Source organism: Heptranchias perlo, chromosome 1 (genome assembly GCF_035084215.1).
Source record: "Heptranchias perlo isolate sHepPer1 chromosome 1, sHepPer1.hap1, whole genome shotgun sequence".
NCBI lineage: Eukaryota > Metazoa > Chordata > Chondrichthyes > Hexanchiformes > Hexanchidae > Heptranchias > Heptranchias perlo.
In genome coordinates, this window is record NC_090325.1 from 32,051,668 (window position 1) to 32,068,947 (window position 17,280).

The window sequence follows — 17,280 nt, forward strand, 5'->3', positions numbered from 1 at the left end:
ATTTACATAGTGGCATGTTATAGGAAAAGCGCTCTGTAAGTTGTCTGAAAGGTGCCTTCAAGATTCGCCTGAAATGTGTTTCCAAACTGGAGTTTTAGCTGCAAGCAGGACACTCAAATTGGAGTCAGATGATGGGAAATGGCGTGCAAGTAAAATAAATGTCAAACCATAAAGGCTTCTAAGCTAATCAAACCATAAAAGTTCCTACGGCCAACAAAGCCATAAAGGATTGTGCAGATAAACAAGACATTCGTTGCTAGTGTTAGAAAACCATTTGGAAGTGTTCAGCCAGGAAATAACTCCTAAGAGTTGATATAACATGTCACACCTTATCTAGGCCTGCATGGGAACCTGTGTGAAAGAAACATAGACACACAACTGGCACTTAGTGAGACTTAAAGATGTCACATCCCCTAGGTTTAAATATCTAGCTTGATAGCTGACAAGTTAACAGCATTAGATTTTCAGTCTACTGGATAGATTAAAGTCTCGGAGCTAGTATTTAGTAATATTTCCAGACCTTCTACAACCTTGTCCTTATGAACAATGTGATTGAGTCGATCTCCTTTCTTCTCTGGGATGCAGGCATTAGCATCTGGTTCGTTCGGCCAATGACCTCCTTCGGCGGTGGGGTTATCTGTTCCACTGGGATCCTAGGTTCTGACAGTCTACTTTCACACAATGGAGACTTCAAGCGGAGCATGGCTTGAAGATCTCTCAACTGGGAGTTGTGAGTGAAGAAATTTGTGTTTTACTTGAGTAATATGAGTGCATGGAGCATCTGGAATCGTCTTCCACTGTATTGTATATTTTGTATATAACTGTACACCCTTGTCTGTATTTGTATTTCCATATGGTTAGTATCAGTGTTTGTTCATTCTACTGAGTCCAAAGTGAGCAAAACTGAATAATTAATGAAAATACACCAGGGTGTATTAGATTGGTTGGGGGCACAATGTCCTTGTAGGTAGACACAGTCTAAATAGGAGGCAATTAAAGTAAAGGGAAAAAGGGGATGATCACGTGACTAGTCAGATGACTTGAAATTGGCATGAGAATGCCTTACTGCATCTCTAAAGGTTCTTGACCAATGCTGTGAAGTAATAGCTAGAGCAAATAGGGTGTATTTATAGGACAGTTCGCTATAAGACAAAGCATACTATTTTGTCCTTGTACAAGACCTTGGTTGGGCCTCAGTTAAATACTAGGTCCAGTCTTTGTCTCCTCACATGGTGGGTGATATTGTAGCTTTGGAAAGGGTGCAGAGGAGGGCCACTAGATTAATTCCCAGTTTGAAGCATTTTGGTTACCTAGAGAGGCTCAAAGAGCTGGGACTCTTCACTTTAGAGAAGTGTAGACTTAGGGGTAATTTGATTGAGGTTTAAAAGATAGTGAAAGGAATAGATTGTGCTAGTGTAGACAGTTTGTTTCAACTAAATAAGTTTGGGACGGCCAGGGGTCACAATCTCAAGTTATGTAAGGCCAGAACTAGGTTAGACATTAGGAGGTGGTACTTTTCCCAGTGAATAGTGGATCTGTGGAACAGGTTGCCAGCTCATGCAGTGAATACTGATTCACTAAATTCCTTCAAGCAAGAGCTGGACCTGTTTCTGGCTGGGGTGGAGATCACCTCATACCAAATTAGGTACTGTATAACATTAATCAGGGCTAGAGCGCTGGACTAGTTTTGATCGTTGAAAAATTTTCCTGATTTCCCCACCCCAAAGTTGACCTGGGTTTTTATCTTTTTTTTCACCCCTCCCAGGATATCACATGGTTTTCGGGTGGAGTGGAGAGTGTACATATGCACAAAGCATTGCAGTTATGTAGGACAGGTTGGATGGACCAGTGGGTCCATCATTGTTTATATCTGATAATTGCCTTAGCTCTCACCTTCCCTAATCTCAGACACGTACAGTTAAGCCCTGAAATGCCCTGACTGCAGGAAGGAGTCCAGTCAGTTGACCAGCCTGGTGGCTCACCAGCGCACTCAGGCAGGAGAGAAATCATTCCAATATTTGATCTGCAAGGAGTTCAGTTCTGTAATACGAGTATGAGATGAGAGAAGGCAAGGCCTAAGCCAATTAGCAGATACGGTCGTTCATGTGAAGGTGGATGGCCAGATCCGAGGATCCAAGTGGAACAGAATCCCGCCGCCAAAGGTCGACTGAACGCACCAGCAGCTAACGCCTGCGTCCCAGAGAAGAAAGGAGATTGATTCAATCACGCCACTTATAAGGACGAGGTTGTATAAGCTCTGGAAACATACCTAAAGACTAGCATAGAGACTTTTAATCTATCCAGTAGACTAACAATCTAATGCTGTTAACTTGTCAGTTATCTAGGGATTTAATCCTCACCGATTTATAGTAGTCTCAAATACTGGCCTTAACTATCATTTGATATTCAGTGTCCAGTGATGAATTACAGTGACACTACTGCAGTGTTCACAAACCTCTGTTCCTCATTTTGTTAAGTAACTCTGCCCATTAATTAATTGTTTTTATTCAAACTGCTAGATGATCCTGACTACATCTAGCAATATCTACTAATTGCTCATATACTTAATATTTAACTTTAAGTTGTGATCTCGTAGTCAATAAATAGTGCATGATTCATTGTCTGGCTTCTTCATTGATGAATTTGGCAAGAGTCAATGCATTCAGCCTGTGGATATCCCAATTGAGAGTTGGTAAGGTAAACTCAAATTCAATCGAGTGTGTGTGATTTAAGAGTGTTCAGCGAGCCAACTCGGGCATCATTCGCTCCACGACCTACGCTGGGTGGAAAAGCCCTAGACGATTCCTTAGTGAGGAAGAGGAAGTGGCATTGACCATCAGTGCCTCTAGCTCCCAGAGCTCTCAGAGAGCACTTCACGTGAACCATCCCTCCTATCCAATACACCAACAGTCCCACAATCCTATCAATAGCATCCGATTGCCTTCCTTCAGTCCTGCCTCATGGGTCTTGCCCTCACTTCATTAAAATATAAACATCACCAAATGCAGAAAAAAAAGTTAATTTATCAAACAATTGAATTCTATCCATCTAATAGTTAATAAATAATTATGAATCATCCCTGTGCATGCCCTTACTGCAAGCACATTTTTCTGTGCTTATTTAATCAACCTAGTGCTTCTATGAAGTGTTTTCCTAGTGGCTACAGCTTGGGAGGTGGAAGGTTCCTGCGCTTCCACTGAGGACACTTCAGATGGACACGGTGAGTGACCTCAAGCAGTTGTGGGCCTTGAGGGCCCAGCTGCAGCACCTCAGCATGGACCGGGTCAATCTGACCCAGCTGAATGAGTGGCAATAAATGGACACTTGCGGAGTCAGTGGCAGGGGAGCAGGAATGCAGTCATCCTGAGAGGAGGCAACAGGTGCCTCTCCCATGGAACTGTGGCCACTCTCCTGTACAGCTCCTCAGCACTCCTACAGCTCTCCACGAGTGCAGGAGCGATGTGATGCTTTGGAAGCCCCAGTCAACACTGGCCTCCAAAGCCAAGATGGCAGCCGTCTGAGCTTCTATGGCAACAGTGTTGGCTGCCTTGGAAGCCATCAGAGCTGTCAGCAGAGACAACATCATGGTGAGCGCCTCTGGTGTGTTCATGGAGCTGACTGCTTGGCCCATGTTGGTCAGAAGCTTTTGTTACAAGTTGGATAGCCAGGTGAAGGATAGAATACCAGAGCCTGGTCTTCAGTTGCTTCTAAGCCTTTATTCACAGAGCTCCACATTACACCCTAGATAAGCTCTTTTATATATGGATACAATTGATACGCACCACCTAAATACAATTAACACTAATTGATATAAATCAAATGGATACAATTAACAGCTTTGACACAAATTGGAGTTGGACTCATTCATGCTTTAAGCCATTGTGCGCAAGCTTGCTGGCAGGCTGTCCAGTGTACCTAGCATATCCTGGTGTATGCCCTTCAAACTTCTTCGACAGCCTGGGCCCTCGAAGTCTGCACCTGAGTCCTCTGCAGTAGAACTAATGTGTTATCTCACCCTCCAGTGAGCTGGCACCTGTGACACTCTATCCCCCTGTACTAGCTCCTCCACGCTTGTGCCTGGTGATTCACTACATGAAGACCCCCTCCTCCAGCCTAACCTTCCCAGCTACTAGTTTGTAAAACTAAACATCGTTCCACTGTATAGTGTTTCCACGTGTTGCAGTGGCAGGCTATCTGATATGAAACAAGGCAAAGATTTACAACTAATGGATTCTTCTCCATCCCTTGTTTGTATTAGAAAGTTTCCTGCATGCAATACAAAGCAGATTCACATCGTGTTTAAGGTTGGATACAATTGTATAAAAGAAAGACTTGCATTTTTAGAGTGCCCTTTCATGACCTCAGGACGTCCCAAATTGCTTTACAGCCAATGAAGTACTTTTTGAAGTATAGTCATTGTTGTAATGTTTAAACACTATTTAAAATAGGTCCTGGTGTAAATTTGAAATATCCCTTGTTTACCTGCTGATGTTATTTTCTAACAGTTTCTAAGATTTATAGTGAGCCAGTAGGAAATATTTTCAGAGTAAGGCTATGTCACAAACTACCTGAGTGCACGAATCATCCCCTCTCCGACTCGAAAGCTCAACTTTCCCTTCAGGTCTCCTCTCGGTCCTTTTTCCTTTCTTTGCCATTTCTATTTTCTTCTCTTTTGTTTCCCACCCTCTCCTTTTTGTTTCTTTGTAAATTTCCATTCTTGGGTATTTTTTCAGTTCTCTTTCAATTTAGTTTCTTGCTGTAAATTTTCTTTTTAAAATTAATTCAGGTTCGCTTCATATTTTGCTAAACCTTTTCTCTTTTTAAATAAAAACTTAATGCTGGTGTATAATTTCCAATTTTTGCTTTAAACTTTATAACTATTCTCGCCCGCCATATTCAGCCATCAGGACAGAGTTTAGCAAGTAGCAATGGACAGGGGATGGTGCAGAGGGGTGCGGGGTGGCTGAATCTTTCTGGACAACAAGAACCATATCTGAATGTCAATACAACTTAAAACATCGCAGTACCTCTTTGTATTTGATAAAGATGAGGTGCCCTAAAATATTTTGCGGCAGCTCATCTTTATCAAACGGACGATTTGCTTGAAACGTTCTTACCTGTGCAGCAATCCATGCGCTTGCGTTGGGAGGGAACTCTGCTGTTGTCATTTAAATTGTACTTTCGCAGCAGGTGAGCAGAAGTTATTTCCCTATAAGCAGAGAACCCCTTATCCAAGAGATTGCACAGGCCTATTTCAGGGGGAAAGTACTCACCTGCTTTAGTAGCTACTTTTTTTTAAGTGAGTTATTTTTTTTAATTGTGAGCCAGGTGAAAGGCCCCATAGAGTAGTTCAGTCCCAAGATTGAAAAGAGTATAAGAGGAGATAAATCAAGAGAATATATTTTTTTTTCCAAAAAATATACTTTATTCATAAAATTTGCAGCAGTACATACAATACAGTTGTCATATCACATTCCAAACGTACACAATACAGATTATACAATTTGCAGGTTACGTCAAGTACAGTTCAATGAAACATTGGACATAATTACAGTTCATGACACTCTAGGGTGTCTCATTGCATCATACTCAACACAGATTATTGCTTACAGATTCATTTCAGATTCATTACAGGTACATTACAGCAATTTGAATTTTACATTCTGCCCGAGGGGGTTTTTCCCTGATTGCAGCCCCTCGGTATACAATGGTGGGAAGGCTCTAAACGGTTGCCTTTCCCCACAGAGCCTTTGCGGCGGCCGCACCCATCCTCAGTGCGTCCCTCAGCACGTAGTCCTGGACCTTGGAATGTGCCAGTCTGCAACACTCGGTCGAGGACAGCTCCTTGTGCTGGAAGACCAGCAAGTTTCGGGCAGACCAAAGGGCGTCTTTCACCGAGTTGATGGTCTTCCAGCAGCAGCTGATGTCCGTCTCAGTGTGCGTCCCCGGGAACAGCCCGTAGAGCACAGAATCCTGTGTTACGGAACTGCTCGGGACGAACCTGGACAGATACCACTGCATCTCTCTCCAGACCTTCTTTGCAAAGGCACATTCCAGAAGGAGATGGGTGACGGTCTTGTCTCCACCGCAGCCTCCTCGGGGACAGCGCGCGGTGGCGCTGAGAGTCCGGGAGTACATGAAGGATCTGACGGGAAGGGCCCTTCTCACCACCAGCCAAGCTAGGTCTTGGTGCTTGTTTGAAAGCTCTGGCGATGAGGCGTTCTGCCAAATGACATTGACAGTCTGCTCGGGGAACCAACCGACAGGATCCACCATCTCCTTTTCCCGCAGGGTCTCGAGGACGTTACATGCGGACCACTTGCTGATCGCCTTGTGGTCAAAGGTGTTTTCCTGCACAAACCTTTCCACGAAGGACAGGTGGGGCGGAACGGTCCAACTGGACGGAGCGTTCCGTGGCAGCGTGGCCAGGCCCATCCTTCTCAACACCGGGGACAGGTAGAACCTCAGCACGTAGTGACACTTTGTGTTTGCGTACCGAGGGTCTACGCACAGCTTGATGCAGCCGCACACAAAGGTGGCCATCAGGATGAGGGCCACGTTGGGTACGCCTTTCCCCCCTTTCTCCGGAGATTTGTACATCGTGACCCTGCGGACACGGTCCATAGAGAATATATGATACACACACAAAAAATAGAAAATTGAGGAATGTCAATTTCAGAAGCATGAAAAATGACTCCAGCAAAGTTTCCAACACATTTTGTTCAATAAGATAGTTAAAACATCTATAGAGCCCTTAATAATAATACAAGATATATATTCTTAACAGTAACTGCGTCCTTGGAACTTTTCTCTGAGAAGCCGGCAGATAACAGAGATAGCAGACTGATACATAAAGTGAAGCTATTCATTGCCTTCACTCAGATATCGCACTAATCGTCGGGCGAGCTTTGCAACGGTGGATTCCGTAAATTATTTTTGGTATTTTTTAGTCAATGATATTGCTGTCGAACAGTCAGCCCCGAGCTCACTGATCCCCAAAAAATTAATGCAAACTTCTCCAGGCAGCTTGTGCATGCTCCGGTTCTGCAATTGGCTTTTTAAGCAGATATTTTCAGTCATCCGACTAATCGGCAGATAGATATTTGACTAATTTATGCAACGTTTGGTTTTACCATTGGTCGAGCCCGGAAGGTGGAGTCTACGTTATTCAATAGGATGAATGACATTCAGCGCTGAATTGCTGCCAAATATTCCAAACTCAACATGGGGGTGAGAGAGAAACTGTGTAAAATCGACATACTCATAATCTGATAAACCGTCTGAATCACAACACGCTCCATCGCAATGTAACGTTTAAATCATTTCCACTGAAAGAAGTGAACTTTGTTGAAAGTTGTATAAAGTTTCTTTCAGTTACATTATAGTCTGTGTATAACGGGTTGGCGGAATTCCACAGCTGTAATACATTAATTTACAACAGCAAAAACGAATAAAAGGAATTTAGTGAGACAGGACTGTAAGGATCACAGATCAGAGGTGTCCGATGAGTTTGCAGATTTCTGTCCAATCATTTTTTCAATGGAGGAAACGTTTACTTTGAAGCCCTTTCGATTTCAGACGTGACCAACAGTTAACACCTCTCCCGTCCTATATCCCTTGTAGTAGGGGTGACTGAGCGTGTTACAAAGAACCAATCTTTGTCATTAATGCAATAATGATAAACTACAACACAGAAATGGAGAAATATGAAATAAATAAAACAAAAAACTTTTAATAGAGAATGGAATGATTTTTGCAGTCCTATGATTCAGGATTTAAATAATTTCGGAGATCCAGAGTACGCACACAGTGGCACATATCTGTCCTAAACATTGAAATGTTAAGCCACCGAACCTGCTCTTTAGCAGGAGCCGAAACAGGTTTCCTGTACGATAGGTAATGGGGAAAAGTGAAACCTCTAATACAATTAGCCTAGCTTCCTGGAGAAAGGGTGTATTTACCTTAATGAATTATAGTTTGCTGCTGTTGTGCAATATCAGTTAGCTGCTTGACCTTCAAATGTCGTGATGTGATGGAATTTTCTCTGAGTAAGGTACGAAAATAACATAAAGACCAACGTCAGTGTGATTTTTTTTGAAATTTCACTGATGTGTGTCATACATATCAGGAAGGTCCCAGGTTTGATCTCTGTCTCTGCTGAGTTAACCACCGAATGGGGTGGCAGGAAAGGCAAAGAATTACAAAGAATGTACAGCACAGAAACAGGCCATTCGGCCCAATATGTCCATGCCGGTGTTCATGCTCCAGGTGAGTCGCCTCATTTTTTCAAGTGAAAAAGTGGCCACTCATGGCTGACATTACTTGTGGAATCATACACAGCGAAGAAGTATCTTCAGCAGAGGACAGGAGAAAAATGGAGTTGTTAAACAACATGCATTTATATAGCACTTTTAATTTAGAAAAAACGTCCCAAGAAGATTCAATCAACACCAAGCCAAAGGAGACATTAGGAGGGGTGACTAAAAGCTTGGTCAACCCAGGTAGGTTTTAAGGAGAGTCTTAAAGAAGAGGGAGGTAGCCCTCCAACAGGTACTGAAACTGGGTTCTTTCCTAAAAATCCAGTGATGTGTTTCCTCGGGGTCTGCTATCTCTGGGTAAGTTTCCAGGCTCCAAAGTTCCAAACTTGCGATCTCCGCGACAACCCTTGGAGCCCCTTTGCAATGTATGGGGCTCCTTCTTAGCAGTGATGTGCGTCACTGGGACAGCCAGTAAGGAGACTTGAACTGGTAGATCTTTAGTGAGGGGGAGAAAAGACCTTCTTAAAAATGTAACAGCATATCTTTAATAGTATTTTTTTGAATATAAAGTATTTTCTTATGAAGCAGCAGTCAAAAATGAGGTATTGTCCATTATTGTTTAAGAGTTAGAAAAGGAAGGATTGCACTGGAGGCTGTTGAAAGGAAGGGAATGGAGCCACGAACATCAATTCCTTTCATCTGATTTCCATTAAAAGCAGGAAATGTGGGAATTATAAAATACAGAGAAAGGCAGCAAGAAATGAGAAAGCATGCAATCACAATATATGTATTTTGAAAAGTATTGTACCTTCAAAAACCCACATTTGTTTTGAAAGTCAAGAATTGTAGTGAGGTAGTATCTGAGCTGGAAAAAGCTTAGGGCTTATTGCAAAACCATTTCAATGTATCTGGTTGCTGTAAACACTAGAGATCTCTAACATATACAGCCTCTTTAATTAGTTTCTAGGTTTTGTGAAAATGTAAATTTAAAAAAATATATATAAATTCATAAGCTTGGCAAGAGATCGAGCAAAAATGAAGCAAATTACCAGAACCATGATTTTTTTTAAAAGGTCAACAACACAAAGCCCAGTTGTTTTCCTTCCCTCTCTCTGCTTTCTGGCTCACCCCAACAAGAGGGTCAAGATCAAGAAATCATCACATGGGGAATTGCAGCTGTGAGCCAGTATCCAATCATTCCATGTGAATTCTGATGAAGGGACCCATCAGAAACATTAGAAGAAGAACTTGCATTTATATAGTGCCTTTCACAACCTCAGGATATTCCAAAGTGCTTTACAGCCAATGAATTTCTTTTCTAGTGCAGCCACTGTTGTAATGTAGGAAAGTTACCTTTTGGTTTTAGATGCTGAATGATTTTCTGCATTTTCCATTTTTATTTCAGACTTCCAGCATTCACAGTTTCACTTTTTATCTCTTGTTTTTATATGGATACATTGTTTTGTGTTCATTTTCAAATTGGGAAAGTTTTCCTCTAACAGGTACATCTAAGATGTCTTCAAGCACTAAGGTCTCTCTGATTCATGCCTACTATCTGATAACAGCTGTGATTACATAGTGATTGTAACTTTCCTTTTAGACTCATGCGCAACCTCAATAGTCTAACAAATTTGTGTTACTATGACCAGTTAGCTGTTACTGATCCCGATGGCCAGAACAATTTATAGAGGCTTATAAATGTAATGGGGGTGGGGGAGGATAATTGAAATGTTGTATATTGAACTGATTCCAATGTTGAGGTCTTGTGGTAAAAATCATTGATGGTGATTTACTCCAGTAAGTTAGCCGCAGGGTTTCTCTCTTTCTGTTCCTCTCACTCTCTCACCCATTTAATCTCACACACACCTAGTGGCTTCATTCTCTTAATCATGGGTTAATGAAAATCATAAGATGCACACATGCAAATGATCACTTCAATAGTACAATTCACTTACTATTTATTTGATCACAGGCCATAGAGTAAAAGGAGTTTTGGATTACTGCAAGATCAGAATCAGCAGGGAGATTAGATTGGCAAACGTTCACAAGTTACAGACCTTTCTCATTCATAAATGAAAATCATTATTGCAGCTCTCCAAAGGGTAAATGCACCAATCAAAATCTAGCACTATAACAATATTGTGATCTCCCTCCATGTTCTCTCTGCGGCATTTAATATTATCAAGTACATCATCCTCCTCCACCGCCTCTCTTTTGATGTCGTGCTTTGTGGGATTGTTCTCGCATTGTTCCTACCTGTCCTACTGCTGCCAAAGCATCTCCATTAATGACTTCTCTTCCTACCCATGCACAGTTACCAATCAAGTTGGCCAAGGTTCTATCCTCGGCCCCTCCATTTCCACATCAAAATCCTACCCCTGATGGCAGATTCCATAAGCATGATGTCCATTTCCACACAAATGCTTACTATATCCAGCTCTAGCTTTCCACCAGTTCCCTTGATGCCTGTCTGACATTAAATCTGAAATGTGCCAAAACTTCCTCCAACTAAACATTGGGAAGCCCAAGGCCATTGTTTTCAGATCCCGTTTAAACCCCACTGCCTTGTCATTGATTCCTCTCCAGCATATCCTTCAAGCTCATACAGGCCAGGGAAAATATCAGCGTCCTGTTTGAACCACAGTTGAGTTTCAAACCCCACATCCTATCCATTACCAACACTGCCTAAATCCACTTCTGCAACAATGTCTGCCTCCACCCCAATTTGCCTCCACCCCACTTAACCTCTACCAGCACCTAAAGGATCAGTGGGGTGGAAATTGCATCGTGTTGGCCCAATGGCACGAACTGGGCAGTATCACAGTACAAGCCCTGCACCAGAGCAGGTAGGCCCGTGGCCCAATAAAAATTGAGCCTCAGGCCTCCTTTAAAACAGACTGGTGAGCTGCAGACACCTGCTGCGACTCCCCAGGAAGCTCATCGGTGAAGCAGGAGGTCAATTTCGAGCCACTGTGATGCCGGCTACGGCCCTCAGATAAGACGTGGGGGTGTGTGATCGGGAGGGGGGCTGAACGGAGGCCAACAACAGTCTTCGGAGGCCAGCAGTCCTGCTCCTCCTGGCTCCCCAACAAGGGTTTTTCTTAGGCCGGCGTTAGGCCCTAATTTACATATTCAAGGGACCTAACACCTCTTTTAGGTGTCCACCCGGGATGTCAAAAAGTGGGCTGCACGAATTTAGCAGTGGGATCAACGCCTGCACATAAGAATCTAAGTATATAAGAAATAGGAGCAGGAGTAGGCCATACGGCCCCTCGAGCCTGATCTGCCATTCAAGCAGATCATGGCTGATGTTCGACATCAACTCCACTTTCCTGCACAATCCCCATATCCCTTGATTCCCCTAGAGTCCAAAAGTCTATCTATCTCAGCCTTGAATATACTCAACGACTCAGCATCCACAGCCCTCAGGGTTACAGAATTCCTAAAGATTCACGACCCACAGTGCGAAGAAATCCTTCCTCATCTCAGTCTTAAATGGCTGACCCCTTATCCTGCGACTATGCCCCCTATTTCTAGACTCTCCAGCCAGGAGAAACAACCTCTCAGCATCTACCCTGTCAAGCCCTCTCAGAATCTCATATGGTTCAATGAGATCACCTCTCATTCTTCTAAACTCCAGAGAGTTTAGGCCCATTCTACTCAACCTCTCTTCATAGGACAACCATCTCATCCCAGGAACTAATCGAGTGAACCTTCATTGCACCACCTGTACGGCAAGTATATCCTTCCTTAGATAAGGCGACCAAAACTGTACGCAGTACTCCAGATGAGGTCTCACCAAAGCCTTGTACAACTGTACTAAGACTTCCTTACTCTTTACTCCAACCCCCTTGCAATAAAGGCCAACATCCCATTTGCTTTCTTAATTGCTTGCTGTACCTGCATGCTAATTTTTTGTGTTTTTTGCACGAGGACACCTAAGTTTCTCTAACACCAACATTTAATAGTTTCTCACCATTTAAAAAATACTCTGTTTTTCTATTCTTCCTACCAAAGTGAATAACCTCACATTTCCCCAAATTATACTCCATCTGCCACCTTCTTGCCCACTCACTTGACCTGTCTATATCCCTTTGCAGACTCTTTGTGTCCTCCTCACAGCTTACTTTCCCACCTAATTTTGTATCGACATCAAGCTTGGATAGATTATACTCGGTCCCTTCATCTAAGTCATTAATATAGATTGTAAATAGCTGAGGCCCAAGCACCGATCCTTGCGGCACCCCACTATTTATAGCCTGCCAACCTGAAAATGACCCATTTATCCCTACTCTCTGTTTTCTGTCCCTTAGCCAATCCTCTATCCATGCTAATATGTTACCCCCAACCCCATGAGCCCTTATCTTGCATAACAACCTTTTATATGGCACCTTATCGAATTCCTTTTGAAGATGCGCAGTTTTACGCTCGAAAAATGCGTAATTTCTACCAATTTCTACTCCAATTTTCCCCAAATGTTCCTGCATCCTTCACCCTCCATTACCTCTAACTGCTCCAAAACTCTGATGTGGAGATGCCGGTGATGGACTGGGATTGACAAATGTAAAGCATCTTACAACACCAGGTTATAGTCCAACAATTTTATTTGAAAATCACAAGTTGTCGGAGATTATCTCCTTCGTCAGGTGAGTGACGAAGGAGATAATCTCCGAAAGCTTGTGATTTTCAAATAAAATTGTTGGACTATAACCTGGTGTTGTAAGATTCTTTACATGCTCCAAAACTCAGCTGCTTATATAGATGCTGGCACTGTTCCATGCTAAATTGCATTTATGCATCACCTTGTCCAATTTGGCATTTGTTCCCTCTCCCCACCTTGGGGTGTTTTTCGACATTAAAGGCACTATATAAATGCAAATTGTTGTTGTAAAATGGTACTGTGCAATTCATACACAAGGTCTCCTCCTGATATCCCCACCATCACAGAAGCCAGTCTTCAGCCAATTCATAAGCACATAAGAAATTGGAGCAGGAGTAGGCCAATCGGCCCCTCGAGCCTGCTCCGCCATTCAATAAGATCATGGCTGATCTGATCCCAACCACAATCTAAAGAACACAAGAAGTCGGAGCAGGACCCGGCCACATAGCCCCTGGGCCCTCTCCGCCACCCACAGGGCATTGACCGATCCGAACTCAGCTTCATGTCCAATTTCCTGCCCGCTCCCCATAACCCCTAATTCCCTTTACTTCTAGGAAACTGTCTATTTCTGTTTTAAATTTATCTAATGATGTAGCTTCCACAGCTTCCTGGGGCAGCAAATTCCACAGACCTACCACCCTCTGAGTGAAGAAGTTTCTCCTCATCTCAGTTTTGAAAGAGCAGCCCCTTATTCTAAGATTATGCCCCCTAGTTCTAGTTTCACCCATCTTTGGGAACATCCTTACTGCATCCACCCAATCAAGACCCTTCACAATCTTATATGTTTCAATAAGATCGCCTCTCATTCTTCTGAACTCCAATGAGTAGAGTCCCAATCTACTCAACCTCTCCTCATATGTCCGCCCCCTCATCCCCGGGATTAACCGAGTGAACCTTCTTTGTACTGCCTCGAGAGCAAGTATGTCTTTTCTTAAGTATGGAGACCAAAACTGTATGCAGTATTCCAGGTGCGGTCTCACCAATACCTTATATAACTGCAGCAATACCTCCTTGTTTTTATATTCTATCCCCCTAGCAATAAAAGCCAACATTCCTTTGGCTTTCTTGCTCACCTGCTGCACCTGCATACCAACTTTTTGATTTTCTTGCACTAGGACCCCCAGATCCCTTTGTACTGCAGTACTTTCCAGTCTCTCGCCATTAAGAAAATAACTTGCTCTCTGATTTTTCCTGCCAAAGTGCATAACCTCACATTTTCCAATATTATATTGCATCTGCCAAATCTCCGCCCACTCACCCAGCCTGTCTATATCCCCTTTCAGGTTTTTTATGTCCTCCTCACTCTCTACTTTCCCTCCCATCTTTGTATCATCTGCAAATTTTGATATGTTGCACTCGGTCCCCTCCTCCAAATCGTTAATATAGATTGTAAAGAGTTGGGGACCCAGCACCGACCCCTGTGGAACACCACTGGTTACTGGTTGCCAGTCCGAAAATGAACCATTTATCCCAACTCTCTGCTTCCTGTTCGATAACCAATCCTCCACCCATGCCAGAATATTACCCCCAATCCCGTGATTTTTTATCTTAAGTAATAATCTTTTATGTGGCACCTTGTCGAATGCCTTCTGGAAGTCTAAATACACTACGTCCACTGGTTCCCCTTTATCCACCCTATACGTTATATCCTCGAAGAACTCAAGCAAATTTGTCAGACATGACTTCCCCTTCATAAAGCCATGCTGACTTTGTCCTATTAAATTATGCTTATCTAAATGTTCCGTTACTGTCTCCTTAATAATAGACTCCAAAATTTTACCCACCACAGATGTTAAGCTAACTGGCCTATAATTTCCAGCCTTCTGCCTACTACCCTTTTTAAATAACGGTGTTACATTAGCAGTTTTCCAATCTGCCGGGACCTCTCCTGAGTCCAGGGAATTTTGGAAAACTATCACCAAAGCATCCACAATCCCTACTGCCACTTCCCTCAAGACCCTAGGATGGAAGCCATCAGGTCCAGGGGAAAAGTTAGACAATGATTGCAAGCGACTGTGGTTTCCCTGTCTAAACTCTTTTATTCACTCGGGTCAAATGGCATCATGCTTCCCATGCATTGATGGATAGCAATGAAATGTTTGACTTGCTATAAATATTTTTACTATTTTTTTATTCTTTAGAGTCTGATCACGAAATTGAGGGATGCTAGTACTAATGTCAGCATTGAGCACTAGCAGGTAGCACTAGCACTACCATGAATTAGATGTCCTCCCAACTGTTCCCCAATCATATGCTTTACCCCTAACTCAGGTGACCGCACTCTACTGTATCAATATGAAATTTTTTCCATTTCCCAGACCATTCTTGCCCTCTGAATGAGACTCCTCACTTTGTGCCAATTACTGCTAAATGGACTAAAATTAGAACTGTACACTCATTCCCACCAAGACCTAAAGTTGCCCAAACTAATTAAGCTTTAGGCTCTTGCAAACAGCAAAGAGAGGAGACCTTCATTTCATATGTCCTAGAGAAGAAAGGATAATAATGTGCCCATTGTGTTACCATTGTCCAAAGGCATTTGTTAATACTTGGATTGAAGATAAAGTTTTCCATCAATATTTATTTTTTGAAAACAAGATTTAAATAATTAATTCACCTTAACACGCTTTTGTTTTTTTTTCTATCCACTTTTGTGAGTTTTATTTTTTTAAAATTCTTGTGTCAGACCAGATGGACACATTCTAAGGAAACAAGACAAAGTGCCAACCCGTGCACTCAACCAACCCAACGATGGGAAGCAATGCCAAGCAAGGCTCAAGCTCCTCTCCTAAATACTTTTTAGAGCTAATATGGGATGATGACAATACTGAGTTTCATATTCAAGATGTTGGCCAAGACTGAGCCAGATGGAAATAATTTGTGATTGCCTGCACTTCCACAGCTGACTGATGATGTTAATGGAGCTGGCTTAATGGACCTGGCTTGGAAGAGCTACTGAGCCGGGCAATGTGAGGGAGCTGAATTAACAATATTTGAGATATAGTCATTAAGATGATGTGGTTGGGGCAACAATATACAGAGAACAGGAATCTTTCCACAGTAGGACGACCACTATACCTTCAGAGAAGAGTAACATACCCATAAAAATAAAATACAATTGTTAACTTAGACTACAACAGTGATTATGTAATTTCAGCTGTGTACCTTACTATTATTATGCATGTTTCCTCACGCTGCTGGGCTCTGTAACATCTATAAGTTTGTATCCTAGATGATGTCATTAAATTTATGCTTTAAACAACAATATTAAAAAAAGCAACATCAACACAAAACAACGAGAGCATGTTATTGTAACACTGCTGTTGGAACCTTGTACCAAGAGTACTGATGGTGAGATTCCCTCTTTAAGATATAGCACTATATTTCTTAGTAGGATTCACACCTTTGGTTATAGTAGATTTTAGATTAATTTATACCTAATCCAGGCAAACAGAGTCAAACCATATCTCAGTCACACCCATACGGCAGTCAGAATATTTCAAATTTATTATTTTGTTTCAGCATAAAACGTACTTCACTACTTGCGTTCTCTTTGCTCATCACACTAAATATTGTCTGTCCACCTTATCAGTCATCTTTCAGACACTTTCAGCATATTTTGTACATTAAAGCATTTTCATTTAGGCCCATTTTTGGTTTGAGTGACTAAATGAGTTGAGATACCAATATTACAAATTGGCCATTAAAAAAAAGTAAACAGTCTATTGAAACTCTGATTCAAATATAACATTTCTTTGCAAAGCCAGTTACAATTTTGTCAAGACTCGACTGCATTCATTAATTTAACATACTGCAGCCGCATTCCAGACAGAAGGGCTACTGCTGGAATAATCAGCACTCTTTATTCAAATAGATTATGAAAGTGATAGCAGACTTTATAGCAAGGAAAAACAATTGTGTTTATAGAAATGAAAGTGATGCACTTTGGCCATTTGCACTTTATACCCAGTTCAGATGGGATGCATGGGTTACAGAGAGAAGTAAGTATGGAAATTGCAGAGGCTCTCGCCACAATCTTCCAAAACTCCTTAGATAGGGGGATGGTGCCGGAGGACTGGAGGATTGCAAATATTACACCCCTGTTCAAAAAAGGGGAGAGGGATAAAACCGGCAATTACAGGCCAGACAGCCTAACGTCCGTGGAGGAGAAATTTGATGGTGAAGAAACTTTTAGAAACAATAATCTGGGACAAAATTAATTGGCACTTGGAAAAGTATGGGCTAATAAATGAAAGTCAGCACGGTTTGTTAAAGGAAAATTGTGTTTGACTAACTTTGATGAAGAAACATTAAGAGTTGATGAGGGTTGTGCGGTTGATGTTGTGTATATGGACTTTCAAA

General features: G+C 42.2%; 1 protein-coding gene across 3 annotated transcripts in view; it reads left to right on the forward strand.

Annotated features, from left to right (window-relative positions):
* Positions 1 to 16,200, forward strand: part of LOC137321184 (zinc finger protein 84-like) — a 50,028-nt gene extending 33,828 nt beyond the window's left edge. For 2 of the 3 annotated variants that reach the window (XR_010962735.1, XR_010962734.1), the window contains one exon: positions 15,605 to 16,200. The gene's annotated coding sequence lies outside the window, so the exon portion shown is untranslated. Of the gene's footprint in view, positions 1 to 585; positions 2,552 to 15,604 lie in introns of those variants that run through there. The other variant, XR_010962736.1, reaches the window with a different exon arrangement.
* The last annotated feature ends 1,080 nt before the right edge of the window (positions 16,201 to 17,280 follow it).